General features: G+C 40.1%; 2 protein-coding genes across 2 annotated transcripts in view; both read right to left on the reverse strand.

The window, feature by feature from the left end:
- The window catches only part of USP49 (ubiquitin specific peptidase 49), an 85,103-nt gene extending 57,432 nt beyond the window's left edge, over nt 1-27,671 (reverse strand). The window contains exon 1 of the mRNA XM_081095050.1: nt 27,657-27,671. The gene's annotated coding sequence lies outside the window, so the exon portion shown is untranslated. The remainder of the gene's footprint in view (nt 1-27,656) is intronic.
- Nucleotides 1-27,868, reverse strand: part of MED20 (mediator complex subunit 20) — a 54,338-nt gene that overhangs the window by 2,156 nt on the left and 24,314 nt on the right. The window contains exon 5 of the transcript XR_013996200.1: nt 27,657-27,738. The gene's annotated coding sequence lies outside the window, so the exon portion shown is untranslated. The remainder of the gene's footprint in view (nt 1-27,656; nt 27,739-27,868) is intronic.

The raw sequence follows: 27,868 nt of genomic DNA on the forward strand, positions 1-27,868 counted from the left end.
GGAAGCCAGCTCTGGGACAGTCCGTTCCCTCCAACCCTGAATAGACATTTTTCTCCTGGAGACCAGGCCCCTCTTAGCAGCGCAGCTGCACCAGCCTTAAGCTCAGCAGGGAAATAAAGACTCAAAATATCCCCAGGGAGCTCTGGGGGACTGGGTTGAGGGGCCATTTGGTCCCGGAAACTAATACAGAAACACCAGCACCTAGAGGCCATGTTAGAAATAGACGCTTGTGTAAATACGACTAAAAGCAGGCAGAAAAACAAAGCTGGCAGATTGATCCCGCCTGCCTGAAACCAAGGCTGTGGCGTCAGACGCAGAGGAGCGGTGGATCGCTGGGAGCTTCAACACGGTGGCTGACTATCTAGCCGGAAGCTGAGACATGGCAGACAGAACAGTGGAGAGGGGTCTTAGACCAGCCCCCATGGGACATTAAATACTTAGCTGAAGCGAACGAACTTCGCTACTTCACTTTGCTTCTTTTTAATCTTTTACTTAAAAAACTAAAAATTTTTTCTTTTATTTATATATATATTTAATTTTAATTTATTATTATTTATTACTATTATTATTACTGTGGGATCCCTCAGCCTGGCCTGCGGGTATTGGGCCGAGGCCAGCAGTTCGACATCCCCTAAGGGGCCCCAGAGTGTGAGAGGGCACTCTGCAAAGTTGTTGCTCAGCAGCTCCTGCACTGAGGGTCTGCTTCCTGGTGGTCAGTGTGAAGCATAGCTACCAGCCAGTCGGCTGGTCGCTTAGGCTTTTATATAGATTACCAGAGACCCAGTGCATGAAATTCATGCAAGGGGATCAGCCCCACAACTCCGGCTTCATCTGGAAGGTCGTCCAGTCTAATTAGCATATCATGCTTTTATTATTATAGATTTTTTAAAATTTTTTATTAGTATTCTACATTCTATTTTTATTTTATTATTATTTAACATTATTTTACTCTATCTCATTTTTCCTTTATGACAACACTTTCTTCCTCACTTCCCCCTTTTCCATCCTGTTTCTCTTCTCCTGTACCTGCTTTAGTTTTTCTCTCTCCTTTCTTTTTACTCATTGATAAAAATTGATCTTCTTTATCTGTTCTATTGTTGCATTACTACTTTAGTAGTCTCCATTGGCTTACTCATGTATCTACTCATATTTCCTTTCCTCTGCTCCAAGTCCATGCACCCTTCTCTTTTCTCTTTCTTCGCTAGCCAATTTTTTTCTTCTTGTTGTTTAATTTTTTTGTTTTTGCTTTTTATTTTATGCTTTTGTTTTTCCTCTCCTCGCTTGTTCTCTTCTTCTACTAATAGCTTAATTAGTTCCACTCACCAAACTCAGGACTATCTGTGCCCTGCTCTATTCTCCTTTTCCATAAATAGATGAATACATAGATTAAAGAAAGGGGAAAATTTTTTTTTGAGTATTTTGTTTTTTACTTTTCATCTTACACACTCATTCTCTTTCTATCTCCTCTATACTGAATCATGGCCATTCCCCCATTCATTCAATTCCTTTACCTCGCCTTCTGGAAATAAGCTCTGCCTCTTCAGATTAATCTCCTTTTTCCCCAGGTGTCTGTTGTTTGCATTTTTTGGTTTAGTTGTTGGTTTTGTTAAGTTTCCCCCCATATATGTATATTTTCTTTCCCCTTCTTTTTTCTCCTTTTCCTTTTCTCTCTTACCTGTTTTCCTTTTCTCAGTATCATTTTTGTGCTCTGTTCTTTCCCATAAGTCTCTTTTCTCTGGTGGTCATCTTTGTTTGGGGTTATCAGTGTCATAAATACACTTGTGTTTTGTTCCCTCTGTGTTGCCTTGTCAAGTTGTATTTTGTGCCTTTTAGTCAATGTGGTAGAGAGTGAGCCACATAACCAGACACCCTGAGAGGAGTGAAAATGGGAAGACAAAGGAACAGCCCCCATACAAAAGAAAAGGAGGAATCACCAGAAAATGAAGTTAATGAAATGGAGGCAAGCAATTTGTCAGAGATAGAAATCAGAGCAATGGTCATAAGGATGCTGAAAAGGATGGAAGACAAATTCAACATGTGTAAGAATCAAGAGGAAATGAAGAAGAACCAAGAGAAATGAAGAATGACATAGCTGCAATAAAGAACACAACAGAAAGCATCAACAGTAGGCTAGAAGAAGCTGAGGACCGTATCAGCTAGAAGACAAGGTAGGAAAAAACATCCAAATAGAGCAGCAACTGGAAAAAAAACAGGAGGAGAACCTAAGGGAGCTTTGGGACAACACAATATGAAACAACATCTGCATAATAGGTGTGCCAGGGGGAGAGGAAATTGAGCAAGGAATAAAAAACCTATTTGAAGAAATAATGACAGAAAACTTCCCTGATATTGGGAAGAAAAACCCCATACAAGTCCAAGAAGTTCACAGAGTCCCAAACAAGATGAACCCCAAAAGACCGACACCAAGACACATCATTATTAAACTGCCAAACACGAACAACAAAGTAAGAATCTAAAGGCTGCCAGAGAGAGACAGAAAGTTACATACAAGGGATCTCCCATTAGACTATCAACTGATTTCTCAACAGAAACACATCAGGCCAGAAGGGAATGGAATAAAATATACAAAGTCATGCAAAACAAGGGACTAAAGCCAAGAATACTATACCCAGCAAGGCTATCATTCAAAATTGAAGATGAAATCAGGAGCTTCACAGACAAAAATGGCTAAGGGAGTTTATTACCACCAAACCAGCAATGCAAGAAATGCAAAAGGGACTGCTGTAAAAAGAATAGAAAGGAAAGGAGGAACACAGGTGTAAAGAATAAAAACGGCAACAAACAAGTACCTATCAATAATAACCTTAAATGTAAATAGATCAAATGTTCCAATCAAAAGACATGGGTAGCTGAATGGATAAGAAAACATGACCCATATATCTGCTTTCTACAAGAGACCACCTCAGAACAAAGGGCTCACACAGATTGATAGTGAAGGGATAAAAAAATTTTTTCAAGCGAATGGAAATGAAAAAAAAAGCTGGGGTAGCAATACTTATATCTGACAAATTAGACCTCAAAGTGAAGCCATAACAAGAGATAGGGAAGGCCACTTCATAATACTAAAGGGAGCAATTCAACAAGAGGATATAATTCTGGTAAACATATATGCACCCAATACAAGGGCACCCAAATACATAGAAAAAAAAACTTCTGAAAGATATCAAGCGAGAGATTAACAACAACACAGTCTTAGTAAGGGACTTTAATACCCCAATGACACCACTGGAAAAATCCTCTAAACAAAAAATCAGCAAAGAAACATCAATCCTAAATGACTTACTAGATCAGATGGACTTAACTGACATCTTCAGAACATTTCACCCCAAAGCTACCGAATACACATTCTTCTCAAGTGCACACATGTCATTTTCAAAGATAGATCACATATTGGGACACAAGCAAAGTCTCTTCAAATTCAAGAAATAGAAATCATATCAAGCATCTTCTCAGACCGCAATGGCATAAAATTAGAAATCAACTACAATAAAAAGAATGAAAAAAATCAAACACTTGGAGACTAAATAGCATGCTATTAACCAGTGGCCATGGACCACTGGTGGTCCATGAGGTCCAAAAGGTTAGTGACCGCTGGTTTAAGGAAACCTTTGGAGCAGTGGTCACCAACCAGTGGTCTGTGGACCACTAGTGGCCTGTGAATCCAAAAGGTTGGCGACCACTTTATTAAACAATGATTGGGTTACCAAAGAGATCAAAGAAGAAATAAAATGCATCCTGGTAATAAATAACAATGAAAACACAACAATCCAAAATCTATGGGTCACAGTGAAAGCAATCTTGAGAGGGAAGTTCGTAGCTCTACAGGCTTACCTCAAAAAACAAGAAAAAATGGTAACAAATTATCTAAGCCTACAACTCAAAGAATCAGAGAGCAACAAGAAAAGCCCAGAGTTAGCAGAAGGAAGGAAATAATAAAGATCAGAGAGGAAATAAATGATGTAGAGACACACACAAAAACAAAAACCCAAAAAAACACAAACAAAAAAACAAAACAAAAAAAGATCAGTAAAACCAAGAGCTGGTTCTTTGAAAGGATAAACAAGATTGATGAACCTCTAGCCAGGCTCACCATTAAGCAGAGAGAGAGGACCCAAATAAAATCAAAATTGAAAGAGGTGAACTAACAACCAGCCCCACAGAAATACAAAAGATTATGAAAAAATACTATGAATGACTCTATTCCAACAAACTGGGCAACCTAGATGAAATGGACATTATTCTTAGAAAATACAAGTTCCCAAAACTCAATCAGGAAGAATAAGAAAACCTGAATAGGCCGATAACTATGGAAGAAATTGAAGCAATAATCAAAAATCTTCCAGCAAACAAAAGCTCTGGTCCAGACAGCTTTCAGGAGAGTTCTACCAAGCATTCCAAGAAGAGCTAAAACCTATCCTCCTCAAACTATTCCAAAAAATTCAAGAGGAAGGCACACGTCCAAGCTCTTTCTATGAAGCCAGCATTACCCTAATTCCAAAACCAGATAAAGACATCACAAAGAAAGAGAACTACAGGCCAATGTCCTTGATGAACATAGATGCTAAAATCCTCAACAAAATTGTAGCAAATCGGATCCAGGATTACATTAGAAAGATCATACACCATGACCAAGTGGGATTTATTCCGGGGATGCAAGGATGGTACAATATCTGCAAATCAATAAATGTGATACATCACATAAACAAGTTGAGAGACAAAATCACATAATCATATAAATCGATGCAGAAAAAGCATTTGACAAAATCCAACACCATTTCTTGATAATAACTCCCAGCAAAGTAGACATAGAGAGAGAATACCTCAACATAATAAAAGCCTTTATGACAAACCTACAGTCAACATCATACTCAATGTGCAAAAACTAAATTCATTTCCCCTAAGAACAGGAACAAGACAGGGATGCCCACTTTCACCACTCCTATTCGATATAATACTGAAAGTGCTAGCTTTAGGGATCAGACAAGAAGAAGAAATTCAAATTGGAAAAGAAGTAAAACTGTCATTTGCAGATGACATGATACTGTACATAGAACATCCCAAAGACTCCATCAAAAAACTACTAGACTTAATAAATAAATTTGGCAATGTAGCAGGATACAAATTTAACATCCAGAAATCTATGACATGTTTATACACCAATAATGAACTCACAGAAAGAGAAACTAAAAAAACAATCCTGTTTACCATTGCACCAAAAAAATTAAAATACCTAGGAATAAACTTAACTAAGGAGGTAAAAGTTCTATACTCAGAAAACCACAGGACATTGAAAAAAGAGATAGAGGAAGACATAAACAAATGGAAGAATATACCATGTTCCTGGATTGGTAGAATCAACATCATTAAAATGTCCATACTATCCAAAGCAATTTATAGATTCAATGCAATCTCCATTAAAATACCAATGGCATATTTCAAATACCTAGAAAAAAACTCTCCAAAAATTCATTTGGAATAAGAAAATACCCCAAATAGCCACAGCAATCCTGAGAAAGAAGACCAAAGTTGGAGGGATCACAATATCAGATATCAAGCTGTATTACAAAGCCACGGTCCTCAAAACTGCCTATACTGGCACAAGAACAGGCATCTAGACCAATGGAACAGAACAGAGAACCCAGAAATAGACCCAAGCCATTATGCTTAATTAATATTTGACAAAGGAGGCAAAAGCATAAAATGGAGTCATGACAGTCTCTTCAATAAATGGTGCTGAGAAATTTGGTCATATACATTAAAAAAAAACAACAAACTAGACCACCAATTTACATCATACACAAAAATAAACTCAAAATGGTTAATGGACTTAAATGTAAGATAGGAAACCATAAAAATCTTAGAAGACTCCATAGGCAGCAACATATCAGACACATGTAGCAATATCTTTACTGATACAGCTCCTAGGGCAATGGAAACTAAGGAGAAAATAAACAAATGGGGCTACATCAAAATAAAAAGCTTCTGCACAGCAAAAGAAACCATCAGCAAAACAACAAGAAAGCCCACTGCATGGGAGAACATATTTGCCAGTGCTATTTGAGATAAGGGTTTAATTTCTAAAATTTACAGAGTGCCGGGAGCCGGTCCATCCTTGCTGTTTCAAGGGACCCGGCATATATGGAATACTGTTCTTGATATGTTTGCTCACCTTCTTGGCACTGTGTGTTTTAGCCAAGGTCTCCTCTCTGAGAAAGGTTGTTTCCCCAGGTAGGGATTTTCCCCTGAAGTTAGGGAGGGAATAAAACCCCTCAACTAAGTGCCAGGCGGGTAATTAATCACTTTAACTACGAACAATCATGCTTAAGCTACATAATCTTTACTCCCTGGAATGGAGATAAGAAACGCCCTAACCTTTGTAATAGAGATTGATAGGACTGAATCAACTGGTATAAATACAGATGTAACAAGACAGCAAGAGACAGAGAGAGAGACAGAACCTAGGCACAGAAACTACACAGAATGTTCTCTAGAGACAGAAGAACTTCGCTGGAGAGAACATGGCAAAAGATCCTGGACAGAAACTGGCCTCAGAACCTAGAGACAGAACCTAGCGAGAGAACATGGCAAAAGATCCTGGACTGAACCTGACTACAGAAATTGGCAAGAGAACCTGACTAGAACCTGGTGACTGAACCTGGCTGGAGAACCTGGACAGAACCTGGCTGGAGAACCTAACGAGGGAACTTGGCTACAGAACCTGGCTGGAGAACCTGGAGAACCTGGCTGGAGAACCTAGCAAGACAACATGGACACAGAACCCGGCTGGAGATCCTAACCAGAACTTCGGTGGAGATCCAGACCAGAACTTGGCTGGAGATCCTGGCTAGAGATCCTGGCTAGGCTGCTGATCAACTGAACGCTGCCACCGTGTCCTTCCTTCTTCGCCGACTCTGTCTACGCCTTTGGGAACCCCTGGACCTGCTGGGGTTGGACCCCGGCAACAGAGAACTCTTACAACTTAACAAAAGGAAGATAAACAATCCAATCAAAAAATGGGCAAAGGACCTAAATAGACACTTTTTGAAAGAAGACATCCAGAAGGCCAAGAGACATATGAAAACATGCTCGAATTCTCTAATCATCCAATAGATGCAAATCAAAACAATGAGGTACCAGCTCACACCTGTCAGAATGGCTATCATCAACAAATCAACAAAGGACAAGTGCTGGCGAGGATGTGGAGAAAAAGGAACCCTTGTGCACTCCTGGTGGGAGTGCAGCCACTGTGGAAGACAGTATGGAGTTTCCTCAAAAAGTTAAAAATGGAACTCTCATTTGACCCAGTAATTCCACTTCTAGGAATATATCCCAAGAAACCAGATACAACAATCAGAAAGGATATATGCACCCCTATGTTCATAGGAGCACAATTTACAATAGCTAAGATTTGGAAACAGCCTAAGTGCCCATCAGCAAATGAGCGGATTAAAAAACTGTGGTACATCTTCACAATGGAATACTACGCTGCTATACAAAAGAAGGAACTTTTACCATTTGCAACAGCATGGATGGAACTGGAGAGCATTGTGCTAAGCAAAATAAGCCAGTCAGAGAAAGATAAATATCACATGATCTCACTCATATGTGGGATATAATGATCAACATAAACTGATGAACAAAAATAGATCCAGAGACAAGGGACAGGGGAGGGGAGGTTTAGAGATCAACCAAAGGACTATGCATGCATATTAGCATAACCAATGGACAAAGACACTGGGGCAGTGGGGACTTGCCCTCAGGGGTGGGAGTGGCCGGGGGGGGGGGCGTCAATGGGGAAAAAGGAGACATATGTAATACTTTAAACAAAAATAATAATTTGCAAAAAAAAAAAAAGATTATACATAGTCTTTGCATATAACCCAAAACTTGTCAGAAAAACAAAAAACCAATTCATAGTAGCAAAAATACTTGAGAATGAGAAGCTAAAATTATTTTTGCATAAGCAAACTATATAATAACTTGAGGCCTGGTGCACGAATTCGTGCATGGGTAGGATCCGGCAACCCACCCTGATCGGGGCCGATTGGGCCAGCCGGGAGGAAGGGATGCGGGAGGTTGGCTAGCTGGCCCTGCCCCCTGGTCGAACTCCTGGTCGAGGGGACAATTTGCATATTAGCCTTTTATTATACAGGATGAAAGATGCCATGAGGTGACCACTTTGTGTTAGATGGGTTCATGCATCTTGGAGAAGCAACATACATTCTATATATAAGGACATTAGATGAGATATCTAGAGTACTAGGACATGTCCACTGATAAATGGATGAAGAAAATGTGAGAAACACACACATACACACATGAACATTACTCAACCACACACACACAAAAAGGAAAACCTTGCCATTTGTGGCAACATAAATGAATTTGAGGGCATTAAATTAAATGAAATACGTCAGAGAAAGATATATAACGGGTCATTTCACTTATACATGGAACTTAAACACAAGAAAAAGGTACACACCCAAGTTCAACAGACTGGTGGTGGCCAAAGGTGGGGGTGAGGGTGGGAGGGTGAAATGGGTGAAGGGAGGCAAAAGATATAAACTTCTGGTTATAAAATAAATAAGTTCTGGGGAAATCTAATGTACAGCATGGTGACTATTGTAAATAATAATGTATTGCATATTTGAAAATTGCTAGGAGAGTAAAAGATGTTCTCATCACAAGAAAAAAAAATTGTTGTAAATATGTATGATAACAGATGTTAAGCAGATTTATTGTGATTATTTCATAATATATACAAATACTGAATAATTATGTTGTATGCCTGAAACAAATATGTAATATGTCAATTATACCTAAATAAATACATAAATAAATAAAATATACATGTAAAAAGACTGAAGACCTTTTTCATCATTGAGCTATTTTGCCTTCAATTTTAGAATTTAAAACATAATAAAGAGAAGCAAAATCCTAACTTTCTTGATATTAGTCAGGATAGTAGTTAACCTGGGATGGGGCATAGAGGAGGATTACACAAGGAACTTTTATACTTATAGAATGGTTACCCCAGCTTTCATTTTACTAGTCTCTAAAATGTATGTATGCTTTTAAATATATTTCATATATTATATTTCACAATCAAAAATAAAAACTAGAAAGAATAAAAAATACATTTCCAAAGTATAATGACAAAACACTGTTTAATCTTAGATAGAGGGAGAAACAAATTAAACAGAGCTCTATTATTCTAAGTGTTCTAAGGTTACTTCAGATTATGTTTGCAACAGTCATGGAAAAATTGCCATTGGATTCCACTCAATCCCATGAGTCATCACTTTTCTTTGTTGGTCAGTTGTTATAAAGGGTGCCACTGGTTCACTGGGAGCCACTCTTTATGATCATGAAATCTGAAGGTTATAAGGAATCTCAGAGGGCTTCACTCCAAACACGTTCATCTCCAGATAAGGGAACATTAGACCCCTTAGCTTCCAAACAACATGTTTTCCCTGCTCTGCTCCCAGCTGTTATTATTATTCACCAATGTGACACGAAGAAAGGGGCCGAGCCCATTCTTTCAATTGCCTTGCAATAGTGACTAGAGAAAAGGTGGATTTATATCAATCATCGGCAATCTGTCAAAGAGTTAATATGTACCCCAAAAGATGCTAGCACCTACAGAGGAACCCAGTCCTCAGTCAAAGAAGGCACTCCATAAACATATGTTGTAAGTGATTTTATTGAAAAGTATAAAACAGGGTTTCAGTCCTACAGACTTTACATATAAATGAAAAATGCCAAATAATTCTTAGTCAACATGGAATTCAGTGGTGTTCTGGGGCAAACTACATAATACAAACTATAAGATAGAGAAATAAGACAAAAGGTTGATGTAGTATGGAGTAAAATGCAGGAAGGGTTCTTGGAAGAGAAGAATTGAGAATTGAAAAATTGGTAAAGAAAGCATTCTATGATTTCTCAAAGGAACCTGTTGACATTTTTATACCTGCTTCTCCTTTCCATATTATTTAAAAATTTTAACGGGCAAAAAACCCCCAAAAAACAAAAACAAAAAAAAAAATTTTTTTTTTAAAATATATTTTATTGATTTTTTACAGAGAGGAAGGGAGAGAGATAGAGAGTTAGAAACATCGATGAGAGAGAAACATTGATCAGCTGCCTCCTGCACATCTCCTACTGGGGATGTGCTCGCAACCCAGGTACATGCCCTTGACTGGAATCGAACCTGGGACCCTGCAGTCCACAGGCCAACGCTCTATCCACTGAGCCAAACTGGTTTCGGCAAGAAACAAAAAAAAATTTAACAGGCATACTAATTTGTTATAAATAGTTTTACCTGTTATAATTATATCTGGGGAAAGAGTCCCCCCCCCCCCCCCCCCAACATGGAACTTTTGGAGGAGGAAAAAGAAACCCTTTAAATGCTAATTATAATTCTTCAAGACAGAAACATTTTTAAATAGTAAGAGACAAATGTTCTTAAGTTTTAAAATTCACCAAAATAAAACTAGATCCCCAAATATTAGCAGGAAAAAAAACCACTTAAAAATTCCATGATTGTAACCTAACACCTACACTAAACTAACAGAACATTTGGGTGACATGAGCAATGGATAAAGGGCTCCTATTTCCAGGTACTTTAATGAGGACAGAACCATACTGGTAAGGAAAAGAACACCGGAGAAGAGATTCAGTTCTAGTTCTAAATAGATGAGTAAATGTAATTAAGCCACTTCTCAACTGAAACAGGTGTCTGCAAAAGGAACATTTAAGAGACAACCTAAATTTGTTATTCTACCTGTACACTTTCCAAAGTCATTCAGATGTCATTCTCTTACGGCAAGCTATAGGTTAGGCATTAATCCATGAGGGCAGCAAAAAACAAATGAATTTATGTGCCCTAGAATTCTGCTACTGTAGCAGAATTCTGCAATTGCTATAAGCCAGCGATTTTCAAACTTTTACATCTAACGCCACATAAAACTAATTTCTAAAATTATGTGGCACACTTTCAGCTTTGGGCTCAGAGGAGGCATAGATGCAACTTTCTTCAGTCTTTCCGAATCCAGGTTCATCTGATACCAGCCGCCTCCACCATGCCACAGAAGTTCAATCCCAAGGGGATCTAAGTTGTATACCTAAGTCTCAATGATGATGAAGTCAGTGCCAAGTTTGCCTCGGTCCCCTAGACTTGTCTCCAAAAAGCATTGGTGATATTGCCAAAGCAACCAGTGATTGGAAGGGTCTGAGGATTACAGTGAAACTAACCATTCAGAACAGAGACGTCGAGACTGAGGTAGTGCCTTCTGCCTCTGCCCTGATCAACGAAGTCCTCAAAGAACTGCCACGAGACAGAAAGAAGCAGAAAAGCATTAAGCACAGTGGAAATACCACTTTTGATGAGAATGTCAACATTGCCGGACAGATGAGGCACCGATCTAAGTTAGAGAAATCTCTGGAGCCATAAAAGAAATCCTGGGGACTGCCCAGTCTGTGGGCTGCAATGTTGATGGCTGCTACCCTCATGACATCATAGATGACATCAACAGTGGTGCAGTGAAATGTCAAGCTAGTTGAGAAGTACAAAGGAAAATATTTCAATTATAGATCATTTGACAACCAATAAAAATAAAAAAATTCTGCAGCACACTAAAAAATATTTTTGTCTATCTAACAATAAAAAAGGGTATAATTTTTAATTTTTTTTTTCAAAGAGAGGAAGGGAGAGGGACAGAGAGATGGAAACATAAATGATAAGAATCATTGACCAGCTGCCTCCTGCATGTCTCCTACTGGGGATTGAGCCCACATCCCAGGCATGTACCCTGACCAGAAATCAAACCGTTACCTCCTGGTTCATGGGTCAACGCTCAACCACTGAGTCACACCAGCTGGCAGTATAATTTTGACTCATTCACACCAGACAGCTATTTTTGTCATTTTTTAAATTTGACAATCTAAGGGAAAAGAGGTCAGCGCCCTTGACTAAATAGGTATTGCATGTTTTAAAAATCCTTGTGGCACAGTGTGCCATGGCACACGGGTTGAAAATCACTGCTATTAAGTCTTATGTTGAAACAGGGAATCAAAGAAATAAGCTTGAATTTTCCATGAAACATAATGCACTAAATACCTCTGCATTTACCTCTGTCCTCCCCATAACTCCACTAAAATTGAATTAAAAACATAAAATAGACAAGGACAAAGAATAGAAAACAACTATAACAAAGTTTTCGGGAGCTAAAATGCAAATGGTTATTTGACTTAGCAGAGCAAAGAAAGTAAAAGCTCTGAGCATGTTAAGGAAAAGCCCCAAACAAACTGAATTGTGTTGGGATAAACCAGAAAAGTTCGGAATGCCTCTGAAAGTGGAGAATGCAGGAAGGCCTAAAAAAAGGAAAACAGGGTAAAAGTTCCACCCCAAGGTTCCCTCCTTAACTCCAGGTATCCACTGTTCAAAGGACAGGAAGTGTGTTCTCTGGAAACAGAAGAGACTATATACTTAAGCACAACCATAGGCAGCTCTACCAGTCTAAAAATCTGGGGATTAATGGAAACCTGAAAGGTAAATATCTCCAGCTCTTTCCCCACTGAGCTCCCCAAATGTGCAGCCAGGTGCGTAAGCCAATGACTGAAGCATTCTGTATGGAGGAGAACCTGGCCAAGAGAAAAACATCTACAAATACTGACTGCTAGAGGTAACCCCCACCCCACCCCCAAAAGTTGGGTCCCTGGCTAATCACTTTATAATGAAAACCACCAGTTAACTTTCGGAAGTCCCCAATGTGGCAAATTCAGCTTTCAGTTTTTCCATGGTTCATTCTGGAATATGAGTAAGATAGCCAAGGTTATACATTTAAGGAAATTCCATAAATAAAAAACCAAAACAAATAATCAAGGAAATAGAGATGGTACAGGAGGCTGAAGAAATATTTTTAAAATTAACATACTCAGAAGAGAACTATTTCAAAAATAGAAAACTATTAAAACTCTTGAAAATTGAAAACAGGATAGTAGAAATATAAAACTCACTAGAGGAGTCTGAAGATGAAGTTTAAGACATCTTTGAGAAAGTAGAGCAAAGAGACAAAAAGATAAAAAATGAAAAAGATAGGAAAATTAAAGGACCCATCAGCCTATAAGTTTCAAATACAAATAGTAAGAGTTCAAGAGAGAAAGAATAGGAAAACTTGGGGAGAAGGAGGAATTTGGTTTGAATTTAAGAACTTAAGAAAAATCTCAGAAATGAAAAATCCAAATTGAAGCCTCATGTACAACAGATAAAACAAGACCTACAGTGAGGCTGATTATCATCAGGGACAAAGATAAGATCCTAAAAGCAATCAAGAGGGGGAAAAATCATGACTCTAAATACTATCACACTTTCATTATCAGTAACAGAAACAAGAAACCAATAAAACAGTATCTGTTAAACTCAAAAGAAAATACCATCCAATCTAGAATTCTATACCCAGGGAAACTATAAATCAATTATGAGAGAAAATGAAGACATTTTCACATATTTAGGTTCACAAAGAAATTTATTCCCCATGCACCCTCTTCTTAGGAACTTTATGGAAGAATTGCTTAATTAAAGTATAAACAATAAAGGAGGAAGTTATGGGGTCCAGGAAACATGGGGGTCTCAACATTGGGAGGTGAAGGAAAAACCTAGGATATGTGAGAAAGTAGATCCCAAGATTATACTGAGCAGGCCTAAAGAACAATCTGTACAGATTTTTAAAAACAGCAGTCTAAAGCCTGGCCGGTGTGGCTCAGTGACTGAGCGTCGACCCATGAATGGGGAGGTGACAGTGCGATTCTGATCAGTCCATATGCCCGGGTTGTGGGTTCAATCCCCAGTGTGGGGCGTGCAGTAAGCATCCAATCAATAATTCTCTCTCATCATTGATGTTTATATCTCTCCCTCTCCCTTCCTCTCTAAACTCAATAAATCAATTATATGTTAAAATATATTTTATTTTAAAAAAAACAGCAGCCTAAGACCAATGTTTAGAAAAATGGCATTAAATATCAAAAGAAATAACTCGAAGAGTAGAAAATGGAGGTAACTGGAGAGGCAGAACGTTGCGGGGGAGCAGGTAGTATACTTTATATAAGCTTAGTATTGATAAATATTACATTTTAAAAGACTCTTGCCCTGGCCAGGTGGCTCCATTGGTTGGAGTGTCCTCCAGTTCACCAAAAGGTTGCAGATTAATCCCCAGTGGGATGCATTTGAGAGGCAACCAATCAATGTTTCTCTCTCCCAAATCAATAAAAACATATCCCCGGGTTTGAATTGAAAATTTTTTTAAAGATTCTTGAAAGGCTAAAAAAAAAATGTTTTAAAATCACATCTAAAAATAACATTTCCCAAGCAAGATTTCTGAGGGGCGGGGGGTGGGAGGGAGGGGAATAATGAAAGAAAAATAAATTTTCGGAATGTCCTTGGAGGAGAACCAAGATGGCGGCATAGGTTAACGCCGGAGTTTGCTGCTTTGAACAACTACTTCAAAAGTGAAACCAAAAAAGGAAGGGACATCACCCAGAACCACAGGAACGCTGGCTGAGTGGAAGTCCTACAACTAGGAGGAAAGAGAAACGCATACGGACACTCAGAGGAGGCGCAGTGCTGAAGTCAAATTCTGAGGTGCGGAGTGCGGCGGAGCGGGCTGGCGGCGGAGGGCGCGGTTGGCGTTTTCAATAGGGAGGGAGTCGCAGACTCTGAGCTCCAGATCCGGGCGAGTCTTTAGGGACCCAGACTCAAACGGGAGAAGCGGGACTGTCTGGCTTCGGTCAGAGCGAGTGCAGCTTTCTCTCCGAGGTTTGCAGCCATTGCTGGGACTCAGAGAGGCAGAGCCCCTGGGGACAGGACTGAGAGCAGCCATAACTGCTCTCTCCGGCCCACCCTGTTGATCCTGTGCGACCCGCCCCGCCCAAGCCAAGCCCTGCACAGAGGCATTTGCCGGATAGCCTCAGGCAAAGGCTAGATTAGCACCTCCCTAGAGGACAGAAGTTCTCTCACTGCAGACACAGCTGATTCTCATAGCCACTTGGCCTGGAGGTCAAACCCTCCCTGGTATTAGCTACAACAATCAAGGTTTATAAGACTGCGCACAAAGACCACTAGGGGGTGCACCAAGGAACATAACAAAATGCGGAGACAAAGAAACAGGACAAAATTGTCAATGGAAGATATAGAGTTCAGAACCACACTTTTAAGGTCTCTCAAGAACTGTCTAGAAGCCGCCGATAAACTTAATGAGATCTACAAGAAAACTAATGAGACCCTCGATCTTATACTGGGGAACCAACTAGAAATTAAGCATACACGGACTGAAATAACGAATATTATACAGACTCCCGACAGCAGACCAGAGGAGCGCAAGAATCAAGTCAATGATTTGAAATGCGAGGAAGCAAAAAACACCCAACCGGAAAAGCAAAATGAAAAAATAATCCAAAAATGCGAGGATAGTGTAAGGAGCCTCTGGGACAGCTTCAAGTGTACCAACATCAGAATTATAGGGGTGCCAGAAGATGAGAGAGAGCAAGATATTGAAAACCTATTTGAAGAAATAATGACAGAAAACTTCCCCCACCTGGTGAAAGAAATGGACTTACAGGTCCAAGAAGCATGGAGAACCCCAAACAAAAGGAATCCAAAGAGGACCACACCAAGACACATCATAATTAAAATGCCAAGAGCAAAAGATAAAGAGAGAATCTTAAAAACAGCAAGAGAAAGAAACTCAGGTACCTACAAGGGAATACCCATACGACTGTCAGCTGATTTCTCAACAGAAACTTTGCAGGCCAGAAGGGAGTGGCAAGAAATATTCAAAGTGATGAATACCAAGAACCTACAACCAAGATTACTTTATCCAGCAAAGCTATCATTCAGAATTGAAGGTCAGATAAAGAGCTTCACAGATAAGGAAAAGCTAAAGGAGTTCATCACCACCAAACCAGGATTATATGAAATGCTGAAAGGTATCCTTTAAGAAGAGGAAGAGGAAGAAAAAGGTAAAGATACAAATTATGAACAACAAATATGCATCTATCAACAAGTGAATCTAAGAATCAAGTGAATAAATAATCTGATGAACAGAATGAACTGGTGATTATAATAGAATCAGGGACATAGAAAGGGAATGGACTGACTATTCTTGGGGGGGAAAGGGGTGTGGGAGATGCGGGAAGAGACTGGACAAAAATCGTGCACCTATGGATGAGGACAGTGGGTGGGGAGTGAGGGCGGAGGGTGGGGCGGGAACTGGGAGGAGGGGAGTTATGGGGGGAAAAAAAGAGGAACAAATGTAATAATCTGAACAATAAAGATTTAATTAAAAAAAAAAGAAAAAAAAAAGAAAAATAAATTTTCAAGACAGAGCAATATCAAAGTCCTTGGAAAATTCTATATCTTAGCATAGAATGTGACTGAAAAAATAAGAGCACGAAAACATGTTCTGCATATAGATACTTACTTACTCAAAAATCTAACTACAACAGCAAAAAGAGAAAAATGGAAGAAAACATTTTAACATATTATGTATTATTGGAAAAAGTTTATGGTTTATAGCTACGTCAAACACATCACAAATTAAATTTCCCTTTTCACTCAGTTAAGCAGATGCTAAACCAAAGTCAACAGAAAAACTTGATTGCATCACATTTTAGTCAGAACTGAAAACACTTGAAAAACCATGTTGCTTCCTTAGGAAAGGAAAGCACAAATACTGTGAATGTGTTGGAACAAGGGAAAAAGCATTCTGAATCGGTCTTTATCCTCTCCTGAAGACTGAACAAATAATAGTGGGATTCATGTACAAATCTGAAACAACTGCTGCCCAGCTTTCTCTAATACCCCAAGAAGTTGCATCTCAATTAGGAAATATGCTTTTCTCTATCCTCAAATACTTTACATCTATATTTTCTATGGCCCTTTCACACAAAAACTGGAAGTACTTGTTTATCATCCTATCTAATAAAAAAGAAACATGGTAATCAGCCGTACCTCCGCTACCCTTCCCATTGGCTAATCAGGGCAATATGCAAATTAGCTGCCAGCCAAGATGGCGGCCGGCAGCCAGGCAGCTTGAAGCGAACGTGAGGCTTGCTTGCTTCAGTGACGGAGGACCCCAACGTTCCCCGCCTGGCGCTGCTGGCCTCTGAGCTTGCAGTTTGAAACACTGTTACAAATATAGAAGCTAAACAAAACCCCAGAAACCTGCTTTCAGCCAGCCGGGATCTCAGAGCTGGAGTTGAAACAGTGTTTCGATTATAGAACCCAAACAAACCAGATACCTGCTTTCAGCAGCAGAGGCCTAAGAGCTGGAGCCAAGCCTCAGAGCTAAAGCTGGCCCAGAATAAAAAGAAAAAAAGGAGCGGTTGGGATCTTCAGTCACCCGCCAGCCTGAAAACAGCCCTCAGCCCCTCACCCAGACTGGCCAGGCACCGCAGTGGGGACCCCCACCCTGATCCAGGACACCCTTCAGGGCAAACCAGCCGGCCCCCACCCATGCACCAGGCCTCTATCCTATATAGTAAAAGGGTAATATGCCTCCCAGCACCGGGATCAGCGGAGCCGCGAGGCCTCCCGGCACCGGGGTCAGTGTGACAGGGGGCAGCGCCCAAACCCCCTGATCGCCCTGCGGCTCTGTGTGTGATAGAGGGCGGCGCCCCAACCCCCCATCCCCCACGGGCCCTGCTCTGAATGTGATGGGGTAGAGCCATAACCTCCCCATCGGCCCTGCCCTGAGTGTGACAGGGTGCGGCACCCCAACTCCCCTATCGGCCCTACTCTGTGACGGGGGGAGCTCCTCAACCCCCTGATCGGCCCTGCTCTGTGCGTGATGGGGGGAGCTCCCCAAGCTCCTGATGGGCCCTGCTCTGTGTGTGACAGGGGGCGGTGCCCCAACTCCCCTATTGGCCCTACTCTGTGAGTGACAGGGGGGAGCTCCCCAACCCCCTGATGGGCCCTGCTCTGTGCGTGACAGGGTACGGAGCCCCAACCCCCCTGATGGGCCCTGCTCTGTGCATTACAGGGGGTGGCATTGCAACCTCCCGATCCACCCTGCTCTGTGCATGACAGGGGGCGGTGCCCCAACTCCCTAATCAGCCTTGCTCTGAGCCCGACCAGGGGCTGCACCTAGGGATTGGGCCTGCCTTCTGCCACCCGGGAGCAGGCCTAAGCCAGCAGGTCGTTATCTCCCGAGGGGTCCCAGACTGCGAGAGGGCACAGGCCGGGCTGAGGGACCCCCTCCTCCCCCCCGAGTGCACAAATTTTTGTGCACCGGGCCTCTAGTCCTATCTAATAAAAGCCTAATATGCAAATCAACTGAACAGCAGAATGACCAGTTGCTATGACACACACTGACCACCAGGGGAAAGACAACGCAGGAGCTGCCCCCAGCCTGCAGGTCCCAGGCCATCCAAGGCAGGTGCCAGCAGGGGCCCAACTGATCGCCCTGCTGGTGACCCCACAGATCAACCCTGATCGCCAGCCAGGCCTAGGGACCTACCCATGCACGAATTTCATGCACTGGGCCTCTAGTCTATAGTAATAAAAGGGTACTATGCTAATTAGAGCAGACGTCTTCCAGACAAAGCCGCAGCAGCTGCCTGAGGCTCAGGCAAGTGGCAGATGGCCGCTTCCACTGCAGGCCCGGCCAGAGGCTCCGGCAAGCGGTGGATGGTGGCTGCCGCTGCGAGGGCCAAGACTCAGGCAGCCGTGGTGGCCGGCAGTGGCAGAGGTATGATGAGGGTGTTGCCTTCCCCTGATCGGCCCAGTCGCCTCCCACAGAGGGAGGCCAGAGGCAGCAGCAGTGAGGGGGTTATGGGGTGGTGCCTTCCCCTGATCGGCCAGTTGCCTCCCCTGGGGAGCAGGCCTAAGCCATCAGTAGGACATCCCCTGAGGGCTCCCAAACTGTGAGAGGGGGCAGGCTAGGCTGAGGGACCGCCTCCAGTGCATGAATTTTCGTGCACTGAGTCTCTAGTATTTAATATAACCTACTTAGAGTCAATGAGTGTTAAGTACGTAGTTATTGATCAAGTGATAGGCTCTTCATGGACAGGCAAGCAGAGGTGTTGCCTGCTATTTACTCAGTTTTATGACATGTGGAGCAGTGTAAACAGGGGGAAACCACTGGATTTGAGATTTTATAAATAATCTCCTATTGATTTTTGTCTAGGAGTGACTTTTATTTTGTTTTGTTTTGTTTTTCCAAACATATTTTTATTGATTTCAGAGAGGGGGGAGAGACATAGAAACATCAATGATGAGAAAGAATCATTGACTGCCTGCCTCCTTCATGCCCCACACTGGTGATCATGTGGGGATCGAGCCCGCAACCCAGGCATGTATCTTGACCAGGAATTGAACCATGACCTCCTGGTTCATAGGTTGATGCTTAACCACTGAGACACCCCGGCTGAGCCAAGGGTGACTTTTAAATAGTCTAATATGCTGAAGCGCTTTCAGACCAAATCTATTCTAGTAATACACTTGCTCTCAATTTTCAGCATAAATAAAGACAATGAGAATAGATTAGATAGGTGGTTTAATTGTAGCATACTTCATAGCGTTCAAGTTGAATGTTTAAAAATGTTTGCTTCATCATTTCTTGCCATCAGGAAGAAAACATACTTTAAGCTTCTATATAAAGTTTGATGTTTTTTCCTTTTTGAAGTCTGAGAAAATGTGTTACTATCTCACAAAATATAACACATAACCAAAAGTTCCTCCAGCTTAAGAAAATAAATATACTACTATGTTTATTGTTTCATGCTTACTTCACAGAAAGGAAATAGCTAACTAGGATATGAAGAAATGCTCGAACTCACTAAGAATAAGAAAATCTAAATTAAAATGAGACATTATTAAATGGCAAAAATTAGAAATGTGGACAATACCAGGAGCTGGGGTGATGGGGAATACAATGCCTATGGGATGTAAACTGATACACCCATTCAACAACCTAACAATACTTACACCACAATGCCACTGAAAACACTTAACTGTATTGCTTCCTCAGGAAAAGAAAGCACAAACACTGTGAAAGCACAAATATTGAGTCTGAATCACAAAGAAATTCTGAAACACATCCATAATGGACATGTACAAGACTGTTTACTGGTAGCATTGTTTATGGTAGCCTAGGCATCCATCACTATGGGAATGGATGCACACCATGGAATACTATGCTGCAATTAGGACCAATTAGCCAATATACATCCAAAAACATAATTAGCTCTTAAATCAATGCTAAGTGAAATAGTAAAAACCAGAGCAAGTTCTATAGCATTCTTACAGGTAGAATTCTATAGCCAATTTCTACAGTAGTATGACATAATAAGGAATTTTGGAATTAAAGATACATATAGAATCAAAGATACATATAGTTAACACATTAGAAAGGGTGCTTGTGGGGTGGGAGAGGAAACTGGGCACAGGAAGGGGGCTGAACAAAGGGCCTTTATTCACCAAAGTTAGACTGTGCCCAAATCACAGACTATGAAGTCCAAATTCAAAATATTTCATTTATGTATATTAATTTATTCATTTTTTTTAAATTTGTATTTTTGATTTCAAAGAGAAGAGAGGAAAGAAACATTGATTTGTTGTTCCACCTATTTATGCATTCATTGGTTGCTTCTTATATGTGCCCTGACCGGGAATCAAAACTGCACCTGGCGTGTCGGGATGATGCTTTAACCAAGTGAGCTAACTGGCAGGACCTATTCAGTAAAAAAAAAAAAATTAAAATAAAGATAACAATTCCTGACCTTTACTTGTGGTAAATAAATAATAAAAAACATAAAGCACATATATACATACATTGAAATGACGGAACTTTTTTTATATAAATAAATGGGAGATGGCAATGTAACCATGAAACGACATACATCGAGTCTGACGTAACCTGAGGACTGCCTATGGTATGAGAAAATCATCATTCTTAAAATAGATTAATTTTATAGCATAAAAATTTATACTTACAATTTTTCCATCAAATATAAACACATCTTGAAATTCTTTAAAATGACAAAATTAAATAAAAAGTTGAAATACAAAAAGAAATCTAAAGCCCTACAAAATTACATTGTCACATTTCAGTTCACAGCTAAAACATCTTTTCTCGTGGCTCTCAAGTGTGAGACAATTTTTTTATTTTTATTTTTCTACTTTATTTGTTCTATGAAATTTCCCACAAAAAACTATTTCAACTGCTCCAGGAACACTTCTTGCCAAATTTCTGTTTTCTCAAAGATTTCACAAGCCGAATGCTGGCTGTCAATGTAGGTGTTGCAGCTAATATGGCTCATTACACAGCACTGCTAACAAAATTAACACATTCAGTGAATGGTGACATATCTATTCCACAGAAAATGATGCTTTCCCCCCAAATTACCTATTCTCCTGTTTTTTACAAACCCCAAATGTTAATTAGTATACATGATAATATTAGTAAACAAAACCAATAGAAACTCATAGGACATCATGTGTCTAGTGCTTTAAAATTATAACTCTTCAGTATTTTATTCTTTAATCCTTTGCGGTCCAATTTTATTTTTGGAATTCAAACAGTCTGGTCCAAATTAATTGACGGAATTGAATGTTGAACCAGTTTGCGGTGTCGACCTCAGCTTCGACGTTGGACCTGCTCCTAGCGCCTGGTCTGTCAAGTCAGCCTCCATGTTGGACCGAAAAGGGTTAACACTAAGTGTTAGTAGGTGGGAGGATCAAAGCTGAAGAACAGGAATGGTTGGGCTAACCATCCACACTACTGGAAAAATCAAAGTCACTTGATCAGTCAGTGAGGTCTGAAGAATCATCATCGTACATAATAAAGACAACACAGGCTTACAAACAATAATAGAGACTGACCAGCATGGCTCAGTGGTTGAGGTTCAACCTATGAACCAGGAGGTCAAGGTTTGATTCCCGGTCAGGGCACATGCCCGGGTTGTGGGCTTGATCCCCCAGTGAGGGGTGTGCAGGAGGCAGCCAATCAATGATTCTCTCTCATCATTGATGTTTCTATCTCTCTCTCCCTCTCCCTTCTTCTCTGAAATCATTTTTTTTAAAAAAGAAGATAATGTATTTTCATTGAATAACCTATAATAAAAGCATAATATGCTAATTAGACCAGACGTCCTTCCAGATGTCCTTCCGGACAACCTTCCAGATGAAGCCGTAGCGGTGGGTGGAGGCCGAGCCCCTTGCACAAATTTCATGCATCGGGCCTCTAGTAGTTAATATTGAGCTTACTATGTGTCAGTCACTGTTCTAAACATTTTATATGCATTATTTAATTAATCCTCACCACAACCCAATGAACTAGGTACTATTATTTTCTCCACTTTACAGATCATTTTTCAAATCAAATGTAAGCTTTTTCTTATTACCTTTGAAACCTCCACCAAATGGCCTCAACTTCCCTCCGTTCCCTCTTTGTTGCCATTCCAGACATTTCTGACTCAAAAATATGACTGATGTTTCTCATACGAATTAATCAGTTCTCTTCTCTGGCCAACCTCCTCCTCCTTCTTCCTTACAAGCACAAAAAAATTCCTTCATGAAGATGCTCTCTTAACTCATTCCTTACATGCTTATTAAAAGTAAAGAATATATAAGTATCTACACTAACAAAAGGGTAATATGCTAATTAGGCCAGGCATCTTCCAGACAAAGCCACAGTGACAGGGGCCGAGGCAGAGGTGGTTAGGGGCAATCAGGCTGGCAGGGGAGGGCAGTTGGAGGCGATCAGGCTGGCAGGGGAGCAGTTAGGGGGCGATCAGATCGGCAGGCAGAGGCAGTTAGGGGCATCAGGCCAGCAGGCAGCGGTGGTTAGGGGTGATGAGGTAGGCAGGTAGGCGAGCAGTTAGGTCCCGGATTGCGAGAGGGTGCAGGCCGGGCTGAGGAACCTCAACCCCCACCCCGTGCACGAATTTCGTGCACTGGGCCTCTAGTAGAGTATAAAAAGTGGTTACCTCCCCTGCAAAAAAGGGAATACCTCAAATAACAGTCCTTAACATTTTACAAAAATAGGAATATACTATACATATCATTCTATAATGTGACTTTTAAAAAATAACTTTACAATGGACATCTTTCTACATCAGCATATAGAGATCCACTGTATTCTTATTTTTAAATATATTTTTATTGATTTCAGAGGAAGGGAGGAGAAAGAGAAACATCAATGATGAGAGCGAATCATTGATTGGCTGCCTCCTGCACGACCCCTACTGGGGCTCGAGCCTGCAATCTGATCATGTTTCCTTGACCAGAATTGAACCTGGGACCCTTCAGTCCACAGTCTGACGCTCCATCCACTGAGCCAAACCGGCTAGGGCTCCACTGTATTCTTAACAACTTAGTGGCATTCCACTGTGGGGACCCATCATACATAATTTAACAAGTCCCTAACTGAGGAACTTCATTTTTTACTATAACAAACAATGCTATAAAGAAAAGCTGTACTACAGTTTCCATGCAAGTGTATGAATATTTTCTATAGGAAAAATTTCTAGAAGTGGAATTACTTGGTCACTGGGTTCACACATTTTAAATTCCAATAGGCATTGTTAAATTTACCTCCAAGGAAACTTACATTCCCACCAACAGTGTGTGAAACTTCCAATTTTCCCACATCCTCATTCACTACTGGCTATCATCAACTTGTTTAATCTTTCAATCTAATAGGCAAAAAATAGTAATTATATGTTTTATTTTATATTTATTTAAATGATTAGGATTACTGACTTTACAGCTTAAATAGATTTTTGAATTTATTATTAGTTGTAAATTAAGCTGAACTGCCTATAAAAGTATTCAAGAAGCACATTAACAATATAACTGGGGAGACTGGTAATGTCTAACCAATCTGGGATTTTTAGCATGGAGTAGACAATGAAGCCAACCACAAATGGTTTGATTTCTTCATAAAAGCACGTATCTTTCAAGTGAAATGCATTGTTGTCAGTTCTTCAAGCTATGCCATACATTTTAGAAATGTTTCTTTTAAAAGAGTATATTCAATTCCATAGTCATATATTAACTTTTTCATCTTTACGCATAACATCTCTTTGTGTGATCGGTCCACTCAATGATTTTTTATATGTTGCTTATTAATCTGACCTTTGACCTTTTATCTCATTACACTCTTAAAGCGAGAGTGTAATTAGTATCTAGCCACGAACTCCCAACATAATTAGGACAATAATATAGGTTGTTGTATTAGAACATTAAAAGAAGTAAATGTGAGGAAAACATATAGACACACATACGCTATGAATGCTTACACAAATGCAATGTCCTTGAATGCTGATGCACTGTCAAAGGCCAGATGTCTATGATTATAATGCTACTCGCAATGATGGCTTAACTGAGCTATTCACACACTTTCTCACCTAATTTTCTTTGTGGCCACCTCCACACAACAATTTTTTGTCAGGAGGACTTTAATTAATTCTAACAGGGACTCTGACCTTATTATCCTAATAAATTAGTATCTCTAACTGCAAAAATAAGTACCACAGATTATCTAGCACACTAGAAAGGTTTTGGCTCAAAACTAATAAATCACTAAACCCATCTCTACCATTCCTTTAATTCTCAATTAAAATTATATTCCTTGCCCTGACTGGTTTGGCTCAGTGGATAGAGCGTCAGCCTGCGGACTGAAGGGTCCCAGGTTCGATTCCAGTCAAGGGCATGTACCTTGGTTGTGGGCACATCCCCAATAGAAGGTGTGCAGGAGGCAGCTGATCGATGTTTCTCTCTCATCGATGTTTCTAACTATCTCTCTCCCTTCCTCTCTGTAAAAAATCAATAAAATATATTTTAAAAAAAATAAAATAAAATAAAATTATATTCCTCACTACAGAAACTGATCCTTACAACTTTTTCCAAAGTCAAAGTCTTGCTAATTTAATATGCCCACGTGGCCTATCCAAGTGAGCGCATTACAGATACTACACATCACCTTTCTGGTGTGTCAGAGACTGGAAGAGATAGGCCAGGGGGCAGGAAAGAGCAGAACACCAATGTGACAGAGTGCTAAAACCAAGCAATAAATTATCTTTCAGTCACTCACGGCTGCATTTTGAAAAAGCTGATACAAATCAGGGCCTATCATTGCTTTGGAGGAATACAAGTGTCCTATGAAAGTACTTTCCTAACGCATAGCAACAGTGCTGCCCTGCCACCCCTCGCATAACAGGCCCAGCAAAAGAAGGACGGTTGGGTTCTAAAGACAATGACAAGAAGCTCTGTATACTGACAATGGGAGGGACCAATCAAGATCAGCTTTCTGGGCTGTAAACTATGCCAGACTGTTCTGCTAATCCTCCCCAAATCCCACAACGTTGGGGTGGGGTGGGGACAGAATAGAAAAGTCCAAAATTGAATCAAGGACTGTTGCTCTGGATTACAGGAGGTCATCACACTCCTACTTAAATGTGGGGGCAGGGGAAGGTGCAGGGAAGGGACATATACAAAAGCCTGCATTTATTAAAAACACAAAAATAAATTTTAGCCTTGATCCTTCTGATGTGCTAACCAACATCTGCCCCCGGTCACTTGCCAGCCATGCTGCACGGAAGGCACAGAGTGGCAGGCGTTTTCACACAGGGAGGCTGGAAGAGATGCTACTAGAGTGTAAATTACTAATTAGCTCAGTAGAAGACAAAGAGAGAAAATACCTGTCACAGGATGCCGTTTACAACATGACACAATAAAAACAACCCTGCACATTTCAGAAGAGCACCTTACTTTTCAGACTTCCATTAACATGTAAATGGCAAAGGAACAGTATTATAGTCTTTAAAAACTGCCCATGCCTCAGAAACAATAATGTCTGACTGGGAAGAATGCTTTCCAAATAATTTGTAATTTTATCACCTTATGAAAGCAAAGTGTTTTTAATTATTACAATCAACTGTAATAAGAAACTATATTTCATCAGTTTGACGATCACTTAAAATGGGGGAAAGGAAAAAAGGCTTACAAGTGCTGTATTTTACATCTGTTAGAATACAGCTAGTAGTCCTTTCACTAAAATCTGACAGGGCTCATTCTGCAGGACATACCTTTACCAAAAGGACAAGCTACCATTTTAACAATAAAGACTGAGAATGACCTGGAAGGTGGCAGTGGAGATGGGGTCAATTAAATCTCCTTATATGACAACGGAAAAGACTCCCAAAATTTAGGTTATTTGGGGGGAGATAATAGAATGCTACAATATTTCTATTCATTCCCTTACCATAAGGCAAACCTATGTATGAATTGCAACCAATGGTCTTATACATTTTCCACTTAGATCTTTTCCATCTCCTAGAAGCTACAAAAGGATCTTCAGAATACATCTTAGGCATGGTGTTGAACAGCCCTGTGGCTCCTGTTTTCACATAATAACCTCCCATACAGCACCAATACTTAGCAAATCCCGAGGACCCACTCATGTGTGAGCACACCATGCCAGGTCCCCAACAGAGGGGTACACCATGCCAGTTTTTACTGATGTGGGAGGGGCCGACAAACTCATCATTCATAGGTAAAATAATGTTTTTCCAAATAGAATGAAGAAAACAAACCATAATAGCACAAAATCCACTCTGATTCCTTTGCTTCACATGCCATTTTTCTTCAATGGCAACAATTTTACAACTACAAACCTGTAGGATATATAACAAGTCCAGGGCCCTTTTCTAAATAAAAACATGAACAGGTAACCATTAATCTGCAATGCTATTAGGCATTTTTTTATTGTTTTTGAGTCATTTTGTCTTATAAAAACAATTTTATAATGAAAAATTAGGAGTATGTTAAGAACCTTGATGTAATCTTTGCATTAGATATAACCCTTAGGGTGTTTGTCTCAGGTTCCCCATCTAGAAAGGACCTGAGAAACAGTTAATAACAGAACCAAAGGGATAATTTAAGGATTGGCAAACAAGACACATTAAGGGATTAAAATAAACCAGCACTGTTTAATCTGGAGAAGAGCATGGTAAAGGATAACTTCACAACAGTCAGTAGAGACAAAGCACAATGAACCAGAGCACACACTTTGCCAGCAAAATGCCAACGTTGGAATCCTATCCCCCACCACTTGGTAGAAATTTCCCTTATAAACTATTAAAAAAAAAAAAAAGATTAACTGTATCATTTAGTTACTACTTGGCAAAAGAAAAACTCAAATGTTACTTGTACTAAAAGATTATCTGAGTATAACCTTGGGCAAATCACTTAATCTCAGGGAGCCTCTATTTCTTCACCTGTAAAATGGGAACAAGAACAGTGCCAATCTCATAGGATTGATGTGAGGAGTAAATGAGTTATAATCTATAAAGAGTTTACAACCATGTCTGACACAAAAACACTATAGATGGCAGCTATAATTATTAAGTTTACGAAGAACTAGCATCTTCTTAATACTTTAATTAGCAGATATTTTTACTCAAAAATCGAGAATGGGGCCAGAGAACAAATGTAAATATAAAATTAAGTGTGTGCTAGTTAGATAGAAAGCAGACTCTCCTTATAGAGAATATAATTAAATGCTGGAAAAGATTATCTACAAAGGCTGCCACATTACCTATGAAGATTTATGAAAATAGAATAAATTTTTATCTACCTGGAATGATTTAAGTGGGATATTGACTGAAGTTGCTGGATAAACTAGAGGTCCTTTCAAGTTTTCGTCCCATCCAAAGAATCTACAATTAACAAGAAAGACATTTAATTATGTACAACCTACTTATTCAAATCTGAATAAGCTTAAAAGTTTTTGCTTATCAAATTCGATTATAAACAAAATAAAGTTAACTTGAATAGAATTCTACTTGA

This window comes from Myotis nattereri (assembly GCF_964212035.1).
Source record: "Myotis nattereri genome assembly, chromosome: 6".
Classification (NCBI taxonomy): domain Eukaryota; kingdom Metazoa; phylum Chordata; class Mammalia; order Chiroptera; family Vespertilionidae; genus Myotis; species Myotis nattereri.